The sequence below is a fragment of the Emydura macquarii genome, unplaced genomic scaffold (genome assembly GCF_026122565.2).
Source record: "Emydura macquarii macquarii isolate MOO-44397 ecotype Brisbane River unplaced genomic scaffold, CSIRO-AGI_Emac_v2 contig_1363, whole genome shotgun sequence".
NCBI lineage: Eukaryota > Metazoa > Chordata > Testudines > Chelidae > Emydura > Emydura macquarii.
The window spans coordinates 4,640,946-4,660,912 of record NW_027131500.1 but is presented as its reverse complement, the minus strand read 5'-3'; positions in this window follow the sequence as shown (position 1 = coordinate 4,660,912).

Here is a 19,967-nt window from a genome sequence, read left to right as displayed (position 1 = left end):
ATACTTAAAAGAGTAAAACTGCAATTATTTTTGGAGATTAAATGAAAATCCAGTACAAACCAAGATAAGCAAAGATCGCAGGACTGAACACAAAGGAATGTGGTCTCAAAGATAAACACAGGAAAAAATTATGTTTAACACAAATATGGGGAAAATATAGGAACCAATTTTAAAATGGTTATGAAAGGTATCTGCTTGGGTCATCCGATCCATTCCAATATGATGCGGTGAATCTCTGAATAGAACATCTTCAGAAGAATGATAGCTTATTATAAAAAGCAAATTCCTCCTTTGCTTAAAAAGCAAACAACAAAACATTTCTCCTTCCTACCTACGTGCTGCAAATGGTAGGGCACTTAACAAAAAGTGTAGAAGTTGTAGAAAGTGAAACTTGAACAGTAAATCATGAAAACATCTGACATGGGCTTGGTCTCTCAAAGAAAGGGGAAAACAAAGATTTAAGAAAGGAAACAAATCTGGAAAAATCTGTATGTTGGTCATGCCACAAAAAGAAGAGAGGGAAGATACTCAATATTTCTTATATACTGAAGAACAATGAATGGTACGTTGACCCTTGAACATAAACAATGTGACATATGTATGCAATTATTTTCTATAGTTTTAGCTGTAATGAGAAATGAAATAGTAACTTCATTAGTTTTAGCTACAGTAAGGAAAGTTTTAGATGGACAAATGATACAAAAGAATTTATTTTTTCTAACCACACACTTCTCGAACGGTGTCTGTCATGAATTTTTACGACACTCTGACATCTGAAAATGGAGTTTCATACTTGTAGCATACCAATGAGAGAGCCCTGTCTTCAGTTGTTATGTCTAAGGCCTACTGTACACAAGAAAATTAGGTTGGCGTAACTACATCTTTCAGATGTGTGAAAAATCTACAGCCCTGAGTAGCATAGTTAATCCAGCCTAAATCGCCATGTAGGCAGCACTAGGTCAACAGAAGAATTCTTCCCTTGACATAGCTACTGTCTCTTGAGGAGGTGGATTACATACGCTGATGGGAGGGATGCCTGTGTAGGTAGTGTCTACACTGAAGTTCTGCAGTGGCACAGCTGTGCTGCTATAGCATTTTAAGCCCTAACACCATTGTTCCTGAGAAGTGCTGCTCTCATAGAGACCCAGATTCAATGGGACTGACTAATCACATGCTTAAAGTTAGACACATGCTTAAATATGTTACTAAATTAGGACCCGAGACCTAGAAATGTAATCAAATTAAAGAGCAAAAAAGTCTTTAAATTATTAAAATGTCTGCCAATATTCTTTTATATTCTTGTTTTTTGCTCTGTCATGCAGGAGTAAGATCAGACCAAAGCCTAGTTAATACCTTATTTGGAAGATATTTCTGTTAAATGTGAATTAAGTCTTGTAATTTCTCATTTTACTTGGATTATTAAAACATCAGTCATTTGATTTTTCACAAAAATAAATTTATAGCTGGTGCAAATTGACATGGATTTGAAAGGAACTAAGACAATTTATTTCAGCTGAAGATCTGTCCCCAAACTTGCACAAATTATCACACAATTTACTATCACTGGAAGGGAATGGTACTTTTAAATTTAAAGGGTAGAAATTATGGCTATGCTTTCAGCAGACCACTAATCACTTCCAAAAATGCATACAAGATTAATTATAGCTACATTACAATTGTCAATTTAAAAAAAAATCATGATCTATTAATGCTTTTGGTGGATTGCTAAGGTAGCCACATATAGTCTATACCTATTAGTAAGTATTACTGGCAAACAAAATGTATATATCATATATGGCCACATTCTCAGTTACTATAAATCAATGTAGATCCACTGACTTCCTCACCTGAGGATGGACCATGTGCATTTAGATTTGTATTCATCCCAATTAAATATAGCAGGTGATGATTTCATGGTTAACCTGAGTCAAGATTTTTAAAAACCAGTCGTATAATGTTAAACTCATAAATTCTACTGATGTAAATAGAAACCACTGAGTGCTCAGGCCACCTATTTAGAAACCTAAAAATGGATTTAGGACCTTAACTTTAGGCACCCAGTTTTGAAAATTCTTAGCAATGGCAACATGTTACCACAAGTTCTATTGGATTGGGCCACATTCAAAAGCTCGAGGCACACTTATTATGTTAATAAATACAAGAAATATAGTACTCTCCTCATATAAAAGAAATGATTAATAACTATCTCCAGCACACTGTGGAAGGCTGTAGTAATCCAATTCTTTAAGTCTTTTGCTTGACAAAAGTCAGACATGTTGCTCTTTCTAAAAGCTAAAAGTACTGGGATTCAATAGTACAAGATCTCAGAATCAGAGCTCTCTCCTGCAAGGTGATGGGTGCTTCCTGCAAGGTGCTGAGTGTACTCAGTGTCTTTTGAAGATTACAAAGAGAGCACCTGGCATATTGAAGGACTAAGTCCTGGGTGGGACAAATCTTGCTTACTAGAACTGATCAGGAATTTTCCATCAAAATATTTAGTCTCTGGAAAATGCATCTTGCATAAAATTATAATTTTCCACAGGAAAATTTCAATGTTGCTGGAATTTTTCATTTTTTTCCTTGGGAAAATCAACATGAACTATTTTGGTTTTTATCAGGTTGACTCAAATTGCCTAAAAGCATAGGTTTATTAAACTGAATTGAAACTCTTTGATCTGGATCAGTTCAAAGTTGATCTGTTTCTGCCTGAGTTGCTGCAGTGCCTCATAGGAGTTGTAGCTTGGGTGCGTCCTGCCCCCATTCTCCACAGAATCCCTGGTTGGACTAGATCTCCCTTGATGTACTGTGGTTATCCCTCTGGCCTTACCAGGGCATTCCATCATAGGAGTCCAAGGACCTCAGTGAATCATGGTAGATGTAGTCAGGCGAGGGAGAGAATGTGGCATGGGTCATTTCAGGCAGATACTCTTCAATATCAAATAATTTTTATGAAATGTTTTAATTCAGTTCAACTAACAGAAATGAAATGTTTTTATCTGGGAACACCAAAGCATTGTATTTGGATCAAAAATATCAAAATGAAGCTTTAGAAACTTCCATTAGAATTTTTTCAGAACTTTCCGACAGGATGGAGATTCTGATTTTTTGACCAATATTACTGATTATCTTTAAATCTTTCATTCTTTGGATATGACCAGGAAAAATCATATGAGGGTAAGCAAGGGTTGCCTCAATATACATACTGAAATGCACATTTAAGATTTGTAAGACGGTTTTGAGTTCATGGGTGTCTGTGAAATGTATACAACATTCTGTTATTTGACCAAATACTAAGAAAAATACAAACAGAAAACACCCAGAGCACTTAAAGAACATTAAAAATATTTTATGGTTGTGGAATCATAGAAGATTAGGGTTGGAATTGACCTCAGGAGGTCATGTAGTCCAACCCCCTGCTCAAAGCAGGACCAAACCCAACTAAATCATCCCAGCCAGGACTTTATCAAGCGAGGCCTTAAATACAGTATCTATATTGTGTATCTACACAAAATAAAAGTATAACAAAGAGGATATTTGTAGTTTCTGAAAAATTCAAACAAAACAAGAAGTGGCAACAAATGTATATCTCTGTTTTATTTAAATAGAAAAAAGCATCCAAAATAATTGTAACCAGAAGGTGAATAGTACTGACTTTAAAGCTTTCATCTAGATGTAATGTAATTCCTTATAACAAACAATGCAATATTCAAACTTTTTATTCATATTTTGTTTTTATTTGAAAACCAGACACACTTTATTCACTTTATTCTATTATAGCAGTCAAGCTTATGGATAATATTGTAAGAGTACATTTATTTCATGGATCAAATCCTCTTAGACATTAAGGAATATTGAAAATCCTCATTCAACTTTTATCAAAGAAATTTATGTAATCCTGTTTATTTGACTAATAGGTTAGATTTTGCTTTCCCTGACTTTCTGAGCATTTAAATACATAAACTCTAAGTTATGTTAATGCTGCCTTGTACATGGAATAAGATTTTATATTTTAATTTCCATAAACTGGCTTAGGCTGCACATTTTGTCAACTTCATTCATTAGTTCTTTAGTATTTTATACCGGAAAAGGTCTCAGGTTATCTTTCACTCCAATTTAAATGCTTTATAGAAACTAGAAGAGTTTCCCAATCCATCTGTTTGTGTAATTATATCATGATTTAAATTGCTTGGTAATAGCAGAATTAGTAGTCTGCATTCCTTGAGGCACTGATGTACTTGAGGCATAACCTGTGTTTTTTACATAAAGTCGACCATATGTTATTATAATACATGCCATATTTTCTTTACACTCTGTGGGTAAATTGTTTTCCAAAAGATAGATCTTTGTTTTTCTACATTTATTCCAAGTTTTAAGTGAATATTCAACATAGGATATGATGTATTCTAATCCAATAGGAGGTATTGGGTGTTTCTTTTTATGTTATAATAAGGCAATTCTCTGCTTGAAGGTTATATTTTTTTCACTTACACTCTGGATGATTTTTTTTTCCACTCACTGGTTATAATCATTGCACTTTTAAAAAATTCAACATGCAATAAACATTTTAGTAGAAATGTAGAAAAAAAATTACGATGTTTCGTTTGTAAAGTCTGAGTTCCACATCATATTTCACAGATTTTGTTTTAACTAACTGCCAGCTCTTCAAGGGAACTTCTTCCTCCCTTGTGCCCCTCTGCTGGGGATGTCCAGAGTCTTGATGGGAAGCTCAGTCACTACTCCCTCATTAACACTCTTGTGGGGAAGAGTTTCAAAGGGGATGAGCCATGTTTAGGCTAGCTTGGGAAATGTGGCAATCATGCTGTACCCTCTATCACAATGGCAGAGCATCCTGGGAGCTCCAAGTAGGAAGTATAGTTGAATTAGTCAAATATCATTCTGGAGGTTTCAGCAATATCACAGCCCTTCCTAACAATAAGAGTGATAACGGCGAGATTTCAGAACAGGAATGAATATTTTCATTTTTCTCAGAGTTTCAGGTGATTATACTGAATAAGCCAATACTGATATCATCTGAGAGCTTACTTCAGGGTTTTTTGGGCATTGTTTGTTATACTATATGACAAAAATAATGACTTAAGTCCCATATGCTGGTCTCACTTTCAAAGCACGCATTTTTCTATAATGATGAGTTACGTATATCTAACATACACATGTTCCCTTCCAATAAAAATCTAAAATTTCTGAGATCTTTATACAAGGTGGTGATGATGGTAGCATAAGGGAAGGGGAGCCTCAACACATCTGAATGATGCCAAAAATGTAGACTCATCCTAAAAGCTAGTAATCTTGCAAAACCCACAACTAAAACTGGAAACCTGGAAGTGCTGTCTTCGCTGTAATGAATACTGTCAAGTTTGACAGATTCCAAAATGTCATCCTTCTTAAGGAGCAAATTTTCAGAAAAGGAGCATTACTTTTAAGCATGCAGTTTTCACCTATATTTTTGTGTCTGTATAATGAATGAATCATTGCACCTGTAACTGATTACTCGTGCTGCTTCAAATTAAGTACTTAGAATTGCAAGCCATTGGATTTTTTTCCTGCATTTAATTTTGTGGGAGCAAACAGTGATGTACATGGACAAGATGATTAACCTCAGCAATGTTTACCCCATGCCACTAAAAGTACTCCACATCCTAAAACAAAATAGTTAGATTTTAAATTAGATCTATCAGATTGTTTCTCTTTGTTCAATCTTTTTATGCAAGATACTATGAAGAAACCATTTCTTTCTTCCTTTCTTTCTCAAGCAATCAAACTAAATGCGTAGGAATAAAACCACTTATTATATGACCATACACATATAACAGTAGGAATATTTATAGTGCAAGCTATTTGTGTCCAAGTGACCAATATTTTGATTTTTTTATTCATAAGTGAAATGCTTTAGACATAAATATACAATCTGGCAAGCATTCATTATCTTTTTTTCCCCGATATCCAATCTTTGTATGTTCACTCTGTAATTTTACAGGTTTTCAGAGACTATGGAGACTTATATTCCTAAATAATTTAGGTGTTTTGAACTTGTGCCTGTAATCAATAGAGACAATCACCTCCACATCCAAATCTGAGGACAGACTTGGCCCATAATCTACTCACATTAACCAAGAGTTTTACTGGAAACAATAACTAGAAGTGTTAACTTGTGCTGGCGGTAGAGATCCAAATGTCAATATTTGTGTTTCCTTCAGTTTTGCCTGAAAACATCTATCATTTTATTTCATATAATTTCCCAAAACCTTCCAAGTTTTACTTCATATGAAATTAAATGAAGAGACTATTTTCTGTTTGAAAACAAATGAAAACAAGTAACTTACACGCATTTTAGATAGTTAAGAATGTCTGCTCAAAAATTAGTTCAGTTCCACTCTTGTACATTCAATTTATAATTTTTGGAGGTGCTCAGGTCCCACCATGTGGATGTTATGTAAGAACCTATATAGAAAGATAGAAATGTTCATTCACTGTAGTGAACTACTGTGCAGAACTGGGCTCATTATTGAGTTTGTTAAAAAAAAAAACAACCAATGAGAACTTTGTATAAGTTTAGAGAGATGGGATCCTGAGGTGTTCTAGTTGCCGGGATGGTCCATAGTGTAAATTAGAGCAGCCTAAAGACTGCTATTTTCTACACCATCTGCCAACAGCTACCAGGGTCATGTGACTCTACATGTGACAGGGCCCAGTGACTCTACCAACTGGGAGTCACTAGGGTGATAGGAATAACACAGCAACATGCCCCTTTCTACACCAGCCATATTCCTTGCACTATCAACCTGGAGCAAGAATTTCCATACACAGAGAAAATCCTATAATGGCCAGCTAAACCAGCTTTCAGGCTGCTTTGTGCTGCCAGAGTGGCATAAACCAGCTGGATCATAAAGGAGAATCTGGTCCCATAATTGTAGTTTTGCATTTCATTAAGCATCCATTTACACAATGCATTACTCATGCTGCAGTATCTTGTGATAATTGTGCTTGTCTAATGCTGATTGTCACTGTATTAAATACAATAATTTCACTTACTGACCAGCATAGTGTCCAAAATTCCATTTCCGGCGTGTCAAGTAACATACTACTAAATGGATGGCAGTAGTGATAGAATGGGTTGAGTTTTCCCTTAGCTGTAGCAAAAAGGGTCTCTGTGGCAAGGATGCTGATTCCATCTGCTATGATGGTGAAGGGGAAGACAAATTATCCAATTACTAAGCACATTGCTCTAGGCAATACAAACAAACATGCTGATTAATTTAACTATATGAGAAAGATTTTTTTTTTCTTTTACTTGGAGAGGTCACCTAAAATAAATGACATTGGACTAAGAACAGAGATGAACCAAATCAGTATGGAAAAGTTTCTGAAGGTTTTAATTATGAGTACCTGATAAGGATGGGTATGTTGCTAACTACAGTGGAAAGATATAGTTCTAACTCCATCTATTATATAAAATATCCCTGTCATCTTTAGCCCTTATACTCGCTTCTCATCTCTGGTCCTTAAACACAGAAGAAAAGTACATCTAACAGAAATCCCTTATGAAATACCTTCTTCTATGAATACATCTTTGTCTGTACCTTACTGATTGACATCTTTAAGTGGGAATAAAGATCCAAAAGCCCTTTTCCTTCTAATACCTATACTCAGAAGTTTGAAGAATGTTTTATTAAAAATAGAGAGGAAATGGTAGTAAAATAAAAACAATAGTTTGTCAAACATATCTAGATTTAGGGCTTGTCTACACGGAGTTTTTCTGGATTAACTATTCCTGTTTAATTCCATGTGTGGATGCTATCATTCCAGAATAAGAATATTCACACATGGAGTTAAATAGGAATAGTTAATCTACTTTAAATCTACACTATACCTTATTCTGGATTAATGTTTTTGTGTAGACAAGCCTTTAAAGTGGATATAAACAAAACAAACTAAGGGAATTTCAGTTTAATTACAGAATAAAAAAGGGAAATTACATTGTATTTTTCAAAATCAATATCTCCTTATTAGAGAAGAAGGTTTTCAGGGGTGCTAATTTATTTCTTTACTTCATGGCCAAGAGGACAAATTTTAGCTAAGTGATATCTGCTCCATGTTTTTGTTTGCTTTTTGAAATGTAGTTTGTAGTCTTTCACATTGTAGCCTTGTTCTTAATGTAATTCTGCTCCATATTAAATGTCACAAATTGACAGATCTCAAACAGCTGTCACACTTTCACAGAAAAAAAATGGCGTGGCTCATCAGAAAAAGTCACCAGTTTTACACAATTAGGATATTGTTTCACTGTTTTTCTGCTGCATAGTCACTTTTTTCCCCACCCACTTTTTAAGTCTGTGATGTGGGTGGTTGCCCCATGCTAAGCTGGAAAGGGTTAATAAAGCCTGAGAGAGACTGTATTACAAGCAGCCAATCAGGGCCGAGAAGGCCCTATATAGGCATTCTGCAGTGAGCAAAAATGGCAGCCATTTCTAGGAATTCAGGAAGGCAAGGCTGGCTGTCTTGTAGACTGAGGAAGGTCAGCACTTGAACAAAGCAGTGGTTAGCTCCTGAGAAGGAACAGCTGGGAGCCCTGAGGTAAGAGTGGGACAATAGACTGCAGCTGCTTCTGACTCTTAAGGAAGTGGCTAGATTGGGACTGCAGAATCCCCTGGAAGCAGGGAGAGCACAGATTGTAGCATGGCCGGAGGGCTGTGTCATGAAGCAGATGCTGCTGGCTGTGGAGAGATGTGGGTCTGTCCTAAGGTGGAGTTAACGGTGGGTGAGACCACTGTAAGGGGGAACTGGGACCTGCAGAGCTGATTCTCCAGACTAACCAGCAGCAGGAGTGGTGGGTGGAACCCCATTACATGGTCTTAAATATATAAAGGGCTGTGATGAATTTGGAGCTTCTGTAAAAATGTATGAATACAGTAAGTTTGTCTGCTTGTTGGCTGTTTTTTTATGACTACATTGGTTTATCTCAACAGAATCTACATGGAAAAACAAGTAGGAAGGAAAATAATGGTTCCAAATTGCCATCCCTCAGCAAATACTTAAAAATTGTTAAGGGCCAATGCCTGACCTGTTAGCTTTGATTATTTTGCCTCTATCTCCAAAATTGGTTTTGACCAGGAAAGAGGTCCAGTAACATAGAACTACAGCAGGGTTTAAAAGCACATTCTGTCCCAAGAGGACAACTATTCAGGGGAACCAGATGGAGATACTGTATCTGCTGGGGACAGGAAGTGATATAGAGAAGCTAGGCCTGCCTAGATCATCATCAAAGGATGATAGGACTCTAGGTAACAGACATGTATGAAGACAATTTGTTACAAAATATTTTTTCTCCAAAAGCAAACAATACTTTGGTTTAAAGAAGTCTGTATGATCACTGGTTACAGTCAGATTCCTGAAGGAAAGAGCCACAAGTGTCTGAACTCAGTTGGTCCTGCAGGGTAAGAATGTTTGATATATAGAATACTGTAGCCCAGATCCTGGTCTAAGAGTGAAAGAATTGCAGAATTCCACCCCAGGATAGGTAAAGGTATGAGGCCTGACACTTGAGAAGAGTGTCACCAAGAAGGAAACAAAGATGCAGCTAGAGTTACTTGTTTAAACCTGTAGTAATTGAAGCTTAAAATATAAAAAGCCAAATATAACAATGGTTTTGACTATAATCTATTACTGACATAGAACTTCTTTCAAAATTCTCAGTTGCATTTTTGCTTGATATACCTGTGACTTGTTAGCATTCTATCTCACTTCAGCAAGGAAGACTCATAGGCTGAAAATCAGACATCTAAACAATTATGTGAGTTTTCATCTTAATCTTTTTACCTCTTCACAGGAAAAATAAATCAGCAGCACAATTAACCACTAAAATTGTATGACATAAACAATTTAACAAATACATACATAAAAATCTAAAAGCATTATAACAATATGCATGAAAAAGCTTGTAATTTATTTGTATTGACTATTCAAATTGTACTATATTTTTCTTTTGTTAATATTTGATTTTTTTATCTTATTTTTTGTAATTTACAAGGTTTTTTTTCTAATTTTTAAAGAAAATATATTAAACCAGCTTTTAGAAAGTGTTTTAAAGAAGGTTGGGTTGGGGAGGGACAGGGGAAGATGTGCCTTTAAATAGTCTTAAACCTGTTAGCTTATTTGGTTTATATTGCTAGAAATGATAAAACCCTGACTGCGCCAACCAGAGTTGTATGAATAGAAATTCCAGTGGCTGCTCTTGCTCATTTTTTTTCCAAAGTAAATTAGCACAAAAAAGCTAGTTTGTAGAGTTGCGTCTGCATAACTGGCTCATCAGCCTGTGTTGTCTCTGCAGCTTGCTATATATACAGCTTTATAAATAGGTTGGTTGATATCAAGGAGAGGAATTAGTCTTGTGGGACTCCAGAGTTGAGGACTTTGGAGGGGAAAAACAACTGTTCATAATGACCTGTGGATTTGGCCTGCACAGAAGAGCTGGTTCCATTTCAGAGCATTTGTGTGCACATTTGAAACTTCTTGGAGTTGGGTCAGAAATATTTAGTGCATAAACTTGGAAGTCGTATGACACAGGCAATGTACTGCTAATATGTTTGAACCCTTACCTACCTCTTAGATTTCAGTGTCTACCAAGGCTCTGTTATGGTGGTGTGTTTTATAGTCTTGAGCATTTGATTTCTAGGACCTACTCATTTCACATATATCATTGAATGACCATCAGATGCCATGTTTGTAACTAAAAAGCAATTTAATGATGACCACTGCCTTCATGATTGTGGCTGCTAATGGTCTCTGACGGATTTCAACTGGTGGCATGGAGCTAAAGGACTCTGTCTTTTTGTCATCCCCTGAATGATCTAGTTCACAGATTTATAGCAATTTGTAATGAGTTCAGATTTAAAATCCATAATTCCATGCTATAGAGCAGTAGGATAAACTATTTTTATGAAAAGCTTTTATTATGGGGAAAAAAATTAGGGTCAGGCAGAAGGCAGCTTGGACAGCATACCCTGACTGCGTTGTGGAAATATAATGAATAGAAAATTACTGGAATTAGTAATAATTCTAAATGTGTCTTAATCCAGGTAATAAAAATACTAGTTATTTATAAAATTAATACTTGAAATACTAATGCAACTTAGTGGATCATGAGTATAACCTTCATTGCTATGAAAATAGCTGATTTAATGAAGAGAGAATTTTTAGATGAAGCAGCAGTTTTTGCTTCTAAATATACGGTAGAATGTCATGGAAACATAAAAGGCTTGTTCACACAGATCTTGTTTCTACTTCCGAGGATATTGTCTTTCTCTACTATTATTAGTAAGCTATGAGGCATTGTTGCCACTCTTTTATCGTTTCATCTTAATTTTGCTGCTTGCCAGTCATTGACAGTTGGCTTCTTCCATTGTGTTGTATCAGCATATCCCATGAATGACATTTAGAGACCAGCTAGCTAAAGTAATCCAAACTACAGATATAATTGTCACCCTTTAAAGATGATATAATCTTTTTTTATAAATACCTCAAATTCCTCCCTGTGAAACTCATACATAGTTCCCAATAAAATCAAGGGCACACATTTTATTCTACACAATATCTGAAAATATTTTCAGGCAAACGGTTATGATATACAATTTAAAGGAATGCGGCAAATCTCTTTAGGTCCAAAATTTAAGGTTTGGTTTTTTTTATAAAAAAAAAAAAAAAAAAAAAAAAAAGGTTTTACATAATCTTGATGAAGAAAAATAAATAATTTATGAATGATAGATAAATTGTGTGTCTATAATCAAATATATGTATTGTAGTAAAAAGATTAAATCAGTTTTATGTCTTATATATTAAAACATGCTTGTTCCTCTGCATCAGGGCTGTTATCCAAGACACAGCAAAACATTGCAGAGGAAAGGGGCCAAAATGCGGGCATGGCTCTCTAAGGCAAAAGTCTTTTAGATCCCCTCCTGTGCCCTGTCTCAAATTAGGGTTGTGTCTGTAACACCCAACTGAGCAATGACCTATGTTTCAGTGACTCACTGTTGCTATTTAAGGTGAATTTAATGTTTGTAGTTTGGCCTTTCACCACTGTGGCTCTTGTTGTTCTAATGTTCTTTCTCTGAAGGGAAACAAAAGAGTTATTCCTCAGCATTGCCTGCCTTTGCCTCTAAACAAATGTTGTAGTTTACTCTTCTAGCTTTTGGGACTTGTATCTATTAAGATACTATATATGTAATTAACATGACTGTGTCAATCATGTAGATGAAGCAAGTGAGGACTTTGGGTTTGCTGATCCAGTGACCTCCTTTCTTTAATTTTTATTTACAAGGCTAATAAACAGTTCCCTAGGAAGCTGGATTGACATTGTTTGTTTCCAAGTCTAGACTCTTCTTCTCAGCAAAGATTGCACTAGTTAGAGGTAAAAAGTACTGAAGATATTATAGCTGGCCATAACCAAATGTTTCAGGAAGTCTCAGGTCCAGTTTCCTTGTTCTCATACACTCAGTCAGATAGATAGATATAGCACCATATAGATCACATAATCATAGAAATGTAGGGCTGAAAGGGACCTGAAGAAGTCATCAAGTCCAGCCCCCTGCACTGAGGCAGGACCAAATAAACCTAGACCATCCCTGACAGGTGTTTGTCTAACCTGTTATTAAAACCCTCCCAGTGATGAGGATTCCACAACCTCCCTTGGAAGCCTATTGCAGAGTTCAACTACCCTTATAATAAGTTTTTCATAATATGTAACCTAAAACTCTCTCGCTGCAAATTAAGCCTATTACTTCTTGTTTTACCTTCACTGGACACTGAAAATTGATCACTGTCTTATAACAGCTCTTTAACCTGTTCTCATAGGTCAGGTTTTCTAAATCTTTAATCATTTTTGTTGCTCTCCACTGGATTCTTTCCAATCTGTCCACATCTTTCCTCAGGTGTTGCACTCTGAATTGGACACAGCATACAAGGGATGTGATTTAATTTGGCCACAGTGTATGAACTCATGTGGGAACTCTCTAGCAATCACTCATACGGTGCAGGTCATGACTCTCTCTTCACTCATTTCCATGTATTTGTGGAGGGCTACTGACAGCCCTCTACCCCCTCCAAACCTGGAATCCACTGCCCACCCCTCATCTGAGGGGTAAGGGACTGGGAAAAGGGAATTGTCTTTTCACCGTACTAGACATTAGAAGCCCCAACTCTGGTTCCCAGGTTCTGTAGGAGATGTCATCCACTAAATCCACTTCCAATTATGGTTCATCATTGAATTGAACCCCTGTGGAATGAGTATCTGCACAGAACTCTTGCCAGTTGTCATAACTTGAACCTGACCTACCCAACTGCACCCTGGAGCTACTCTGGGGAAGGCAAAATAGCATTCCAGTCTGGAGGTCCACCTGGCAGTTAGGGAAACATTCCTTCCCCTTCCTGACCAAGGCAACTATACAGTGTCCACAACAGACCACCAAACCAAGATTTAGGCTGTCTACACTGACTGTGGCAAAGTCTGAGTCAGTGGAGACCCTGTCAGTTGATCCAGACGTCGATGTTATTAATCCACCCCTGCAAGTGGCGTAGCACTGTGTCGAAGGGAACGTGGTTCCCATCGGCATAATGCAGTGAAGACGGTGCGCAGAAGAGAAGCACAGCAGTCGATGGGAGTTACACAAATTCTTTGCGTACTTTGCATAACTCCCGTCGACTGCTGCCGAATCGCAGAGGTAAGTGTAGACCAAGCCTTATTCTGATCCCAACGGTGGGAGCTGTTCAGAGACGGTGCTCTCTGACACCCTCCATCTGCCTCAGGCTTCTGACAGCCCACTCACTCATCTTCCATCCTAAAACTAACATTCTGAAAGGTTAGGATCTTCTTTGATTCTAAGCTGTCAGCCCTGGGAAGAGCAAATCATGTCAGCCTAGATGGAACCAGGTAAGTAGCTATTTCTCAGTCAATAGCCCAACCCTTGTTACCTTGTCTACTTTGAAGCTGCTTATCCTAGGTATCTTCTCTTTCAGTATCAAACAAATAACATGAATGACATATGGTATTTTATTTTAAAAAAAAAACACTAGACGTAATTCCCTCACTCTCCACAGACTGGCATATGAGCAAGAGGGTCTCTCTTCCCTTGTTTCTATTACCTGTCACCTGCTGCAGTTATGTTGCCTCCTGGGCAAAAAAGGCTGAGACTTTAGCAGACTGATCAGCTGTTGAACAGGATGAAACTATCCCATATATATTTATTCAATGCTGCCAACTCGATCTGTCTCCATCAGAATATATACTGCCTTAGGTCCTAGGTTCATTGCTTTAGAAAATCTTGTAATGGTAGCCTGCCACCTTTTGGAAACTAATTGCCACTAATTCTATCCCAGGAAGTTTCTGATTGAAGGACAACACATGGTCAGTTGAATACCATTTACAAATGTGACAAAAATAATAGCAGAGGAGAAATGATCTTGCAGCACCTTTTGCAAAAAAAAGGCCAATTTAAAGGGTAAAATGATACATGCAAGTCTTAATTTTATGAGGAAAACTAGTATCCCTTGGATTAAAAAAAATATTTCCTTGAATGATGATATCCTCAGCTGGGTACTGGTGGTAGCATATGCTTTCTGTCATTCTATCAATTTATGAGAAAATTTATCCTCAAAAACCTCAACTATACAGTAAAATGTATAAAGCATAAAATATATTGTCAACTTTTTCAGTGTACTGTAAGATTCTGATTTCTTTAACACAACTGTGCTCTGTATAAGGCAATAGTCATTCAAGTGCTCAATCCGACACAATAGCATTGCATGACTAAGAGTACAGCTACGCTGAAAACAAATGTGCATTCTTAACTTGGGTTAGCTAGCCAGCATTGGCTAACTCAAATTAAAATAGCAGTGAAGATGCAGCAACTGAGCTGTGAACTCAGATTAGCAGCTCAATTTAAAGGTTAGGGGAGTCTGGGGTGGAACTCAAGCTGTCTATCCAGTTCTGAATGTTAATAACAAAAAATATGAAAAATGTATGATAGGATAATTAACTTTGCTAGATTTGAATTCATATTACAGAAATCTTTCTCTACTTATGTGCCTCGGTGGTCTTGCTTATGTAAACTAGATCAAAAAGTAAACACACACACAAATTCCTTTATTAAAGGAATGATTAAAGCTATGTTATAAGATCAGCATTTACTACTTTAATTATCTTAAAATCAGTTGTTTATCCTCGTTTGTTAGAGTAAAATGACTGCATCAAAATGAAATGTAATTAATTAAAAATGTTTAAAATTAAATTGCTTTCCTACATCTAAGTAGCATCCAATGAATAACAGTTTTTAACTGAAGAAACAGGAAAGAAAACATCTTGGAGGGAAAAATAAAGAAAAAGCTAACTGTGATTTAGACAAGGTTATATTTGTATTTTTATTTTTCTTGTATATATTTAATGAGTACATAATCTGCATTACAATTGAGATTGGTAATTCAATGAGTTGACCTTCACTATATGATTGGGTTGCACTTGTCCTCAGATCATAACACCAGCAGAATCCCTCAACTGAAATACAGTCTGGAATTCAATTCAGGTCATCTATGATTTTGTTCACTGTATCTGTCTTCATATTCTACATACTATATGATCAAAGTAAAACCAATAGTAACTCCAAATATAACAATGGTAACAGGTTGTAGTTAAAATAGCACAATTGTATGTTTTTAAAACACACAATATAACAATTCGCAAAAGCTGTTAAAGTTTGCCATCTTCTCTATCATAGACCCTCTAGAAAGTCTAGATTATATTTTGTTCTTAAAATCCGACTGTCATGTCTAATCCAAATTTTCAAAAGTGTGCTGCAGAGTGCACATGACTGACTTGCACAGGCTCCACCATGTGTATACAAACAACTTGATTTGCCCTCTTGATTTGATCTAAACTGCACTAAAGCAAAACTTCAAGGGAATCTTTCAATTAGTTTCATTACGCATCAGACATTATATAGGGTTTTGCAACAAAATAATTTTTACCCATTAACACTGGAATTTTTCACACATAAAACTGCATTCTCAATGTAAAGAGTCTATTTTTGCAAATGTGGCCCATCATTTCTTGATTATTTATATCAGGATTTATTTATAATTGCATAAAGACTCAACTTCCAGGCAGTATCATGTTTTGTTGTTTGGCATGTTGTTAACACGCAAATTGGTTAACCAATGTGATTTGAAATACCTGTTAATCATTTTTGTTTGCTAAATGTCCTGAAAGTTCCTCTGCTTTAATTTTAAATGAAAGTTCTCTTGAAATCCACTGAAAAACAGGATATAGATATGTCTAAGAATATGTCTGCTCAGTGTTACCAGTATGTTGTGCATCTGAAACCTTTAAATGGAAAAGGTTCTGATTTTAAAACATGGGTTTTGAAGGCAAGGCTGAAATCTGCTTTTCACTTCAGCACTTTCACCTTTTCTCTTCTCTCCTCCCCCCCCCACCCCAGTTCAGCACCTTTCAGTAGACCTATGCAAATGTTGAAAAGAAATTATGTGAATATAGTCATATTTTTTTAAATAAAATGACTTTAACAATGCTCATACAAATGTCAACATAGTATATGTATGTATTTGAAGGAAAAAATTAGTGTCACACTTAAATATACATGTCAGAAGAGTATGTACAATTACAAGAGAAATGATACTATAGGACTTACCTGAACAATTGTAACTAACCATTGCCGATTCGGTTGCAGATACTTGCAAAGAACTGTGCACAACTAATTCATACTTTAAAAACATGCAACACCATTTTCCAAATAATATCAAATAACACATCTCTGCAGTTTCTCAACCTAAATATTCTATGAGCTAAATAAATAGATAAAAGTCTAAATTAACCAAATTTCTTTTCATTGTGAATTATATCTTCAGGTCTGGGTTTAAGGTATTTTGAGAGATTCTAGTAAGTGACCTAGTATGATTTTACAGCTAGTATGTGCCGCACTGCCATGCAAAATAGATTTACTGACATAAAGATAACTTACTTAATTGAGCAGAATATAACATTTTACATCCAAATGTGAGGATTGACAAATACTCTTTAAAATGCTATTAAATCAGATGCTACATTCTTTGCATACCTTTCTCTCAAAGTCTTAATGCCTGCTTTGAAAGAAGCAAAACTAAAGGGAAGAATCCTGAATCAAGCCTGTAGCCTGCTGTATTAGATGTCAAAGACCAAATTCTGCTCCCATTTACTTCAATGAGATGAGGATTTGGCCCAACTTTTTCTGTTTCAGAGTTTATATTATTATTCTGGAATGACCTTGTGAAGGCAGTCTATTTAATATTCTCAACATAATTCCTTCAGGAAAAGGTTCCCTTTAATGCTTTCAGTTACCTGAGCTAAACAGGATATCATGTACCTCTTTGATGTCATATAAAAATCCTTTTTTCATAGATATTTTTGGGGTGATTTTATCAACAAAGTTGAAAGCTACAAACTGACTTTTCCAACAATGCAGTCTTCATTGTTTTCTCTGTAATATGTAGATTCAATATCCTTGCCTGAGACTAATTCAGTTTTCAGGTGCGTAATTCTGACAGAATTCTGTTTTGTGACTGATATATCATACTACTCTGCTTTTAAATCCATTACTCTCATGAACATAGAAGAATATGTAGTGTATATAAACAGGTCACAGAAGAAGTTAAAGAAACTAGGGTTCTTATTATGCTATATTAAAATATTGTCCAAAATAACATATATTGTTTTTCTAAGATGTGATAAAATATTTTGATTAGTTAGATGCAAATCTGTATAGAACTTGTTTGAAAAGTTTCAGTTTGGATTTTATTCCCATTAGTGAACAAATCTGGCATGTATTAAGTCGTGTAATAGATCAGTATATAGTGGTATCCTTTAACTGAGAATAAATTGGTCATTTCTATAGTTTTTCAGTATGCTAATTGTGGGGTATGTCCTGAATGTTTACAGATTGTGTTCCTGATGCGGCAAATACTTACTTTTTACCTTACATAACATAAGTAGTCCCAATTACTTTAATGGGAATAATGACCGAGTATAAAGTTAAGCATGTGCATAAATCTTAGCAGGATTGGAGTCTATCATCGGAAAGCTTTAACATAGTTTTAGAATCATATTTAAACTTGTTTCCTTTAAGGTTACAGATGTATCTGAGTCTCAAATTATGGCACGCCACCAGGTTCTGTTTGATGGAGTCCTGTGTGAGTGCAGCGTAGTTGTGTAGTTTTGTTTGTTCGTTTTTGTTTTGTTTTTCCAAAGTAGTATCTGTTCTTGAATTTGGGGAGAAACCTAATGATACCCATAGAACCATTGTCTCAGCAACAAAAATGTGATTTGTGCTTCCGTTTTTTTCTCCTCTTTTTCTTTATTTCAACCTTCAGCAGTATATAATATAATCATCTACACTCTAATGCCTCTTAAATTTGGGCATTGCATAGTATCAGTTTCCTCAGGTTAATCTGGCACTATTCTGCTAATGAAAACAATGCAGTCTTGGATTTGTATGATTCTGTTGTAATATTTTAGGTGTCATTTTACGATCGCAAATCCCTCCAAAAAAGTTGCGGATTGAAACTTAATGTTTCCTATGCCGCCTTCTCTGGGAATTCTCTTGCCATTGGTGCTTTAACTCTATCTTTTGATTATCAAACATTTTGGGATAACGCTGGAATTACATTAATCTTTTGATAGTTTACTTTTTGATACCACCCTGAAGTATCAAAGTATTTTTTTCTGAAATTGTGAGAATTCCTGTGGGGGGGGGGGGGGGGGTAGAGGATTTATTAAACTGCAGTTAAGGTTATTAATAATTTAGGGAAAAATACATTATTTCTAATATAATGGATCCAGCCCCAACCTCTGCAGCTGTAAAGTTCCCCACAGGCAGCTAAATCAGTCCAGTTCTGTTGTTCAAGGAATGGCTGGATTTAGAGAACCCACTCTGAAAGGATTCTTTGCACAGCAAGTGACAGGGCTGGTGAGAGGAAGGAGAGGAACCAGAGGATTTAGAGTAAGATCATGCTAGGAACATTGTGCAGTATTATAGCCTTGCTAACTTCTGCAGTGAGCTTGTGCAGAGGATAATGCATGACGGCCCCATGTTTGGGGCATATGTAGCACCATGTAACAGAAGTAGCATATCTAGGGGGCTTCTCTTCTTTCCAGTCATCTCTTCTCAGTTCCCAGCCCAGCTGCTTGAACTGGGTGCTGGATTGAAGATTTGGTTCTCTGACATTTAATTCTTAGAAATATTGTATAATACCTTGATTGCAAAGCAGATTTTTTAATTATATTTTTTTCCAAAAACTTAGCAGATGTTAAGAACAAAATAACTGGATTTTTTTCAATGTTAAGACTAAACACAGAGTGAATTGTTTTGAAAATTGGCATTCTGATGAGAATTAGAAATAACAAACAGCTTTGCATTAAGTTATGTACCAGATGTGCTTGCATCACCTGAATGAAGATACATAAGACTTCTGTACTAAAAATTATGCTATAGAGCTACATAAAATGTGCTGACTTGAAAGTTTGCATGGAAGGAAGAACAGTAATTAAATCTGTTATCCTCCAGAGAAAGTTAAGAGGTATGATGTGCATAATCCTTTTATTGTACACGGAATGGAAAACATGGGTTTAAAGGAGATTAGGGAGTAAATGATGAGTAAATGGAATTACTAAAAGCATCCACTACTGTGCCATTGGTGACAGCTGCCATGAAAAGCTTGGATATATTTGCTTTCTGAAATTAAGCTTGAAATTGTGTTACCTACAAAATATACATTTTAACAAATATTCAAATGTCTAAAACTTTTTAAATGAAAATCTGTGTTTCCCCTGGGTTTAAATTTGTTTTTCAATTTTTAGTAATTTTGTTTGAGGTTTTTTGTTTTTTTTTTCCCCCCATAATTGTATAATTACTATA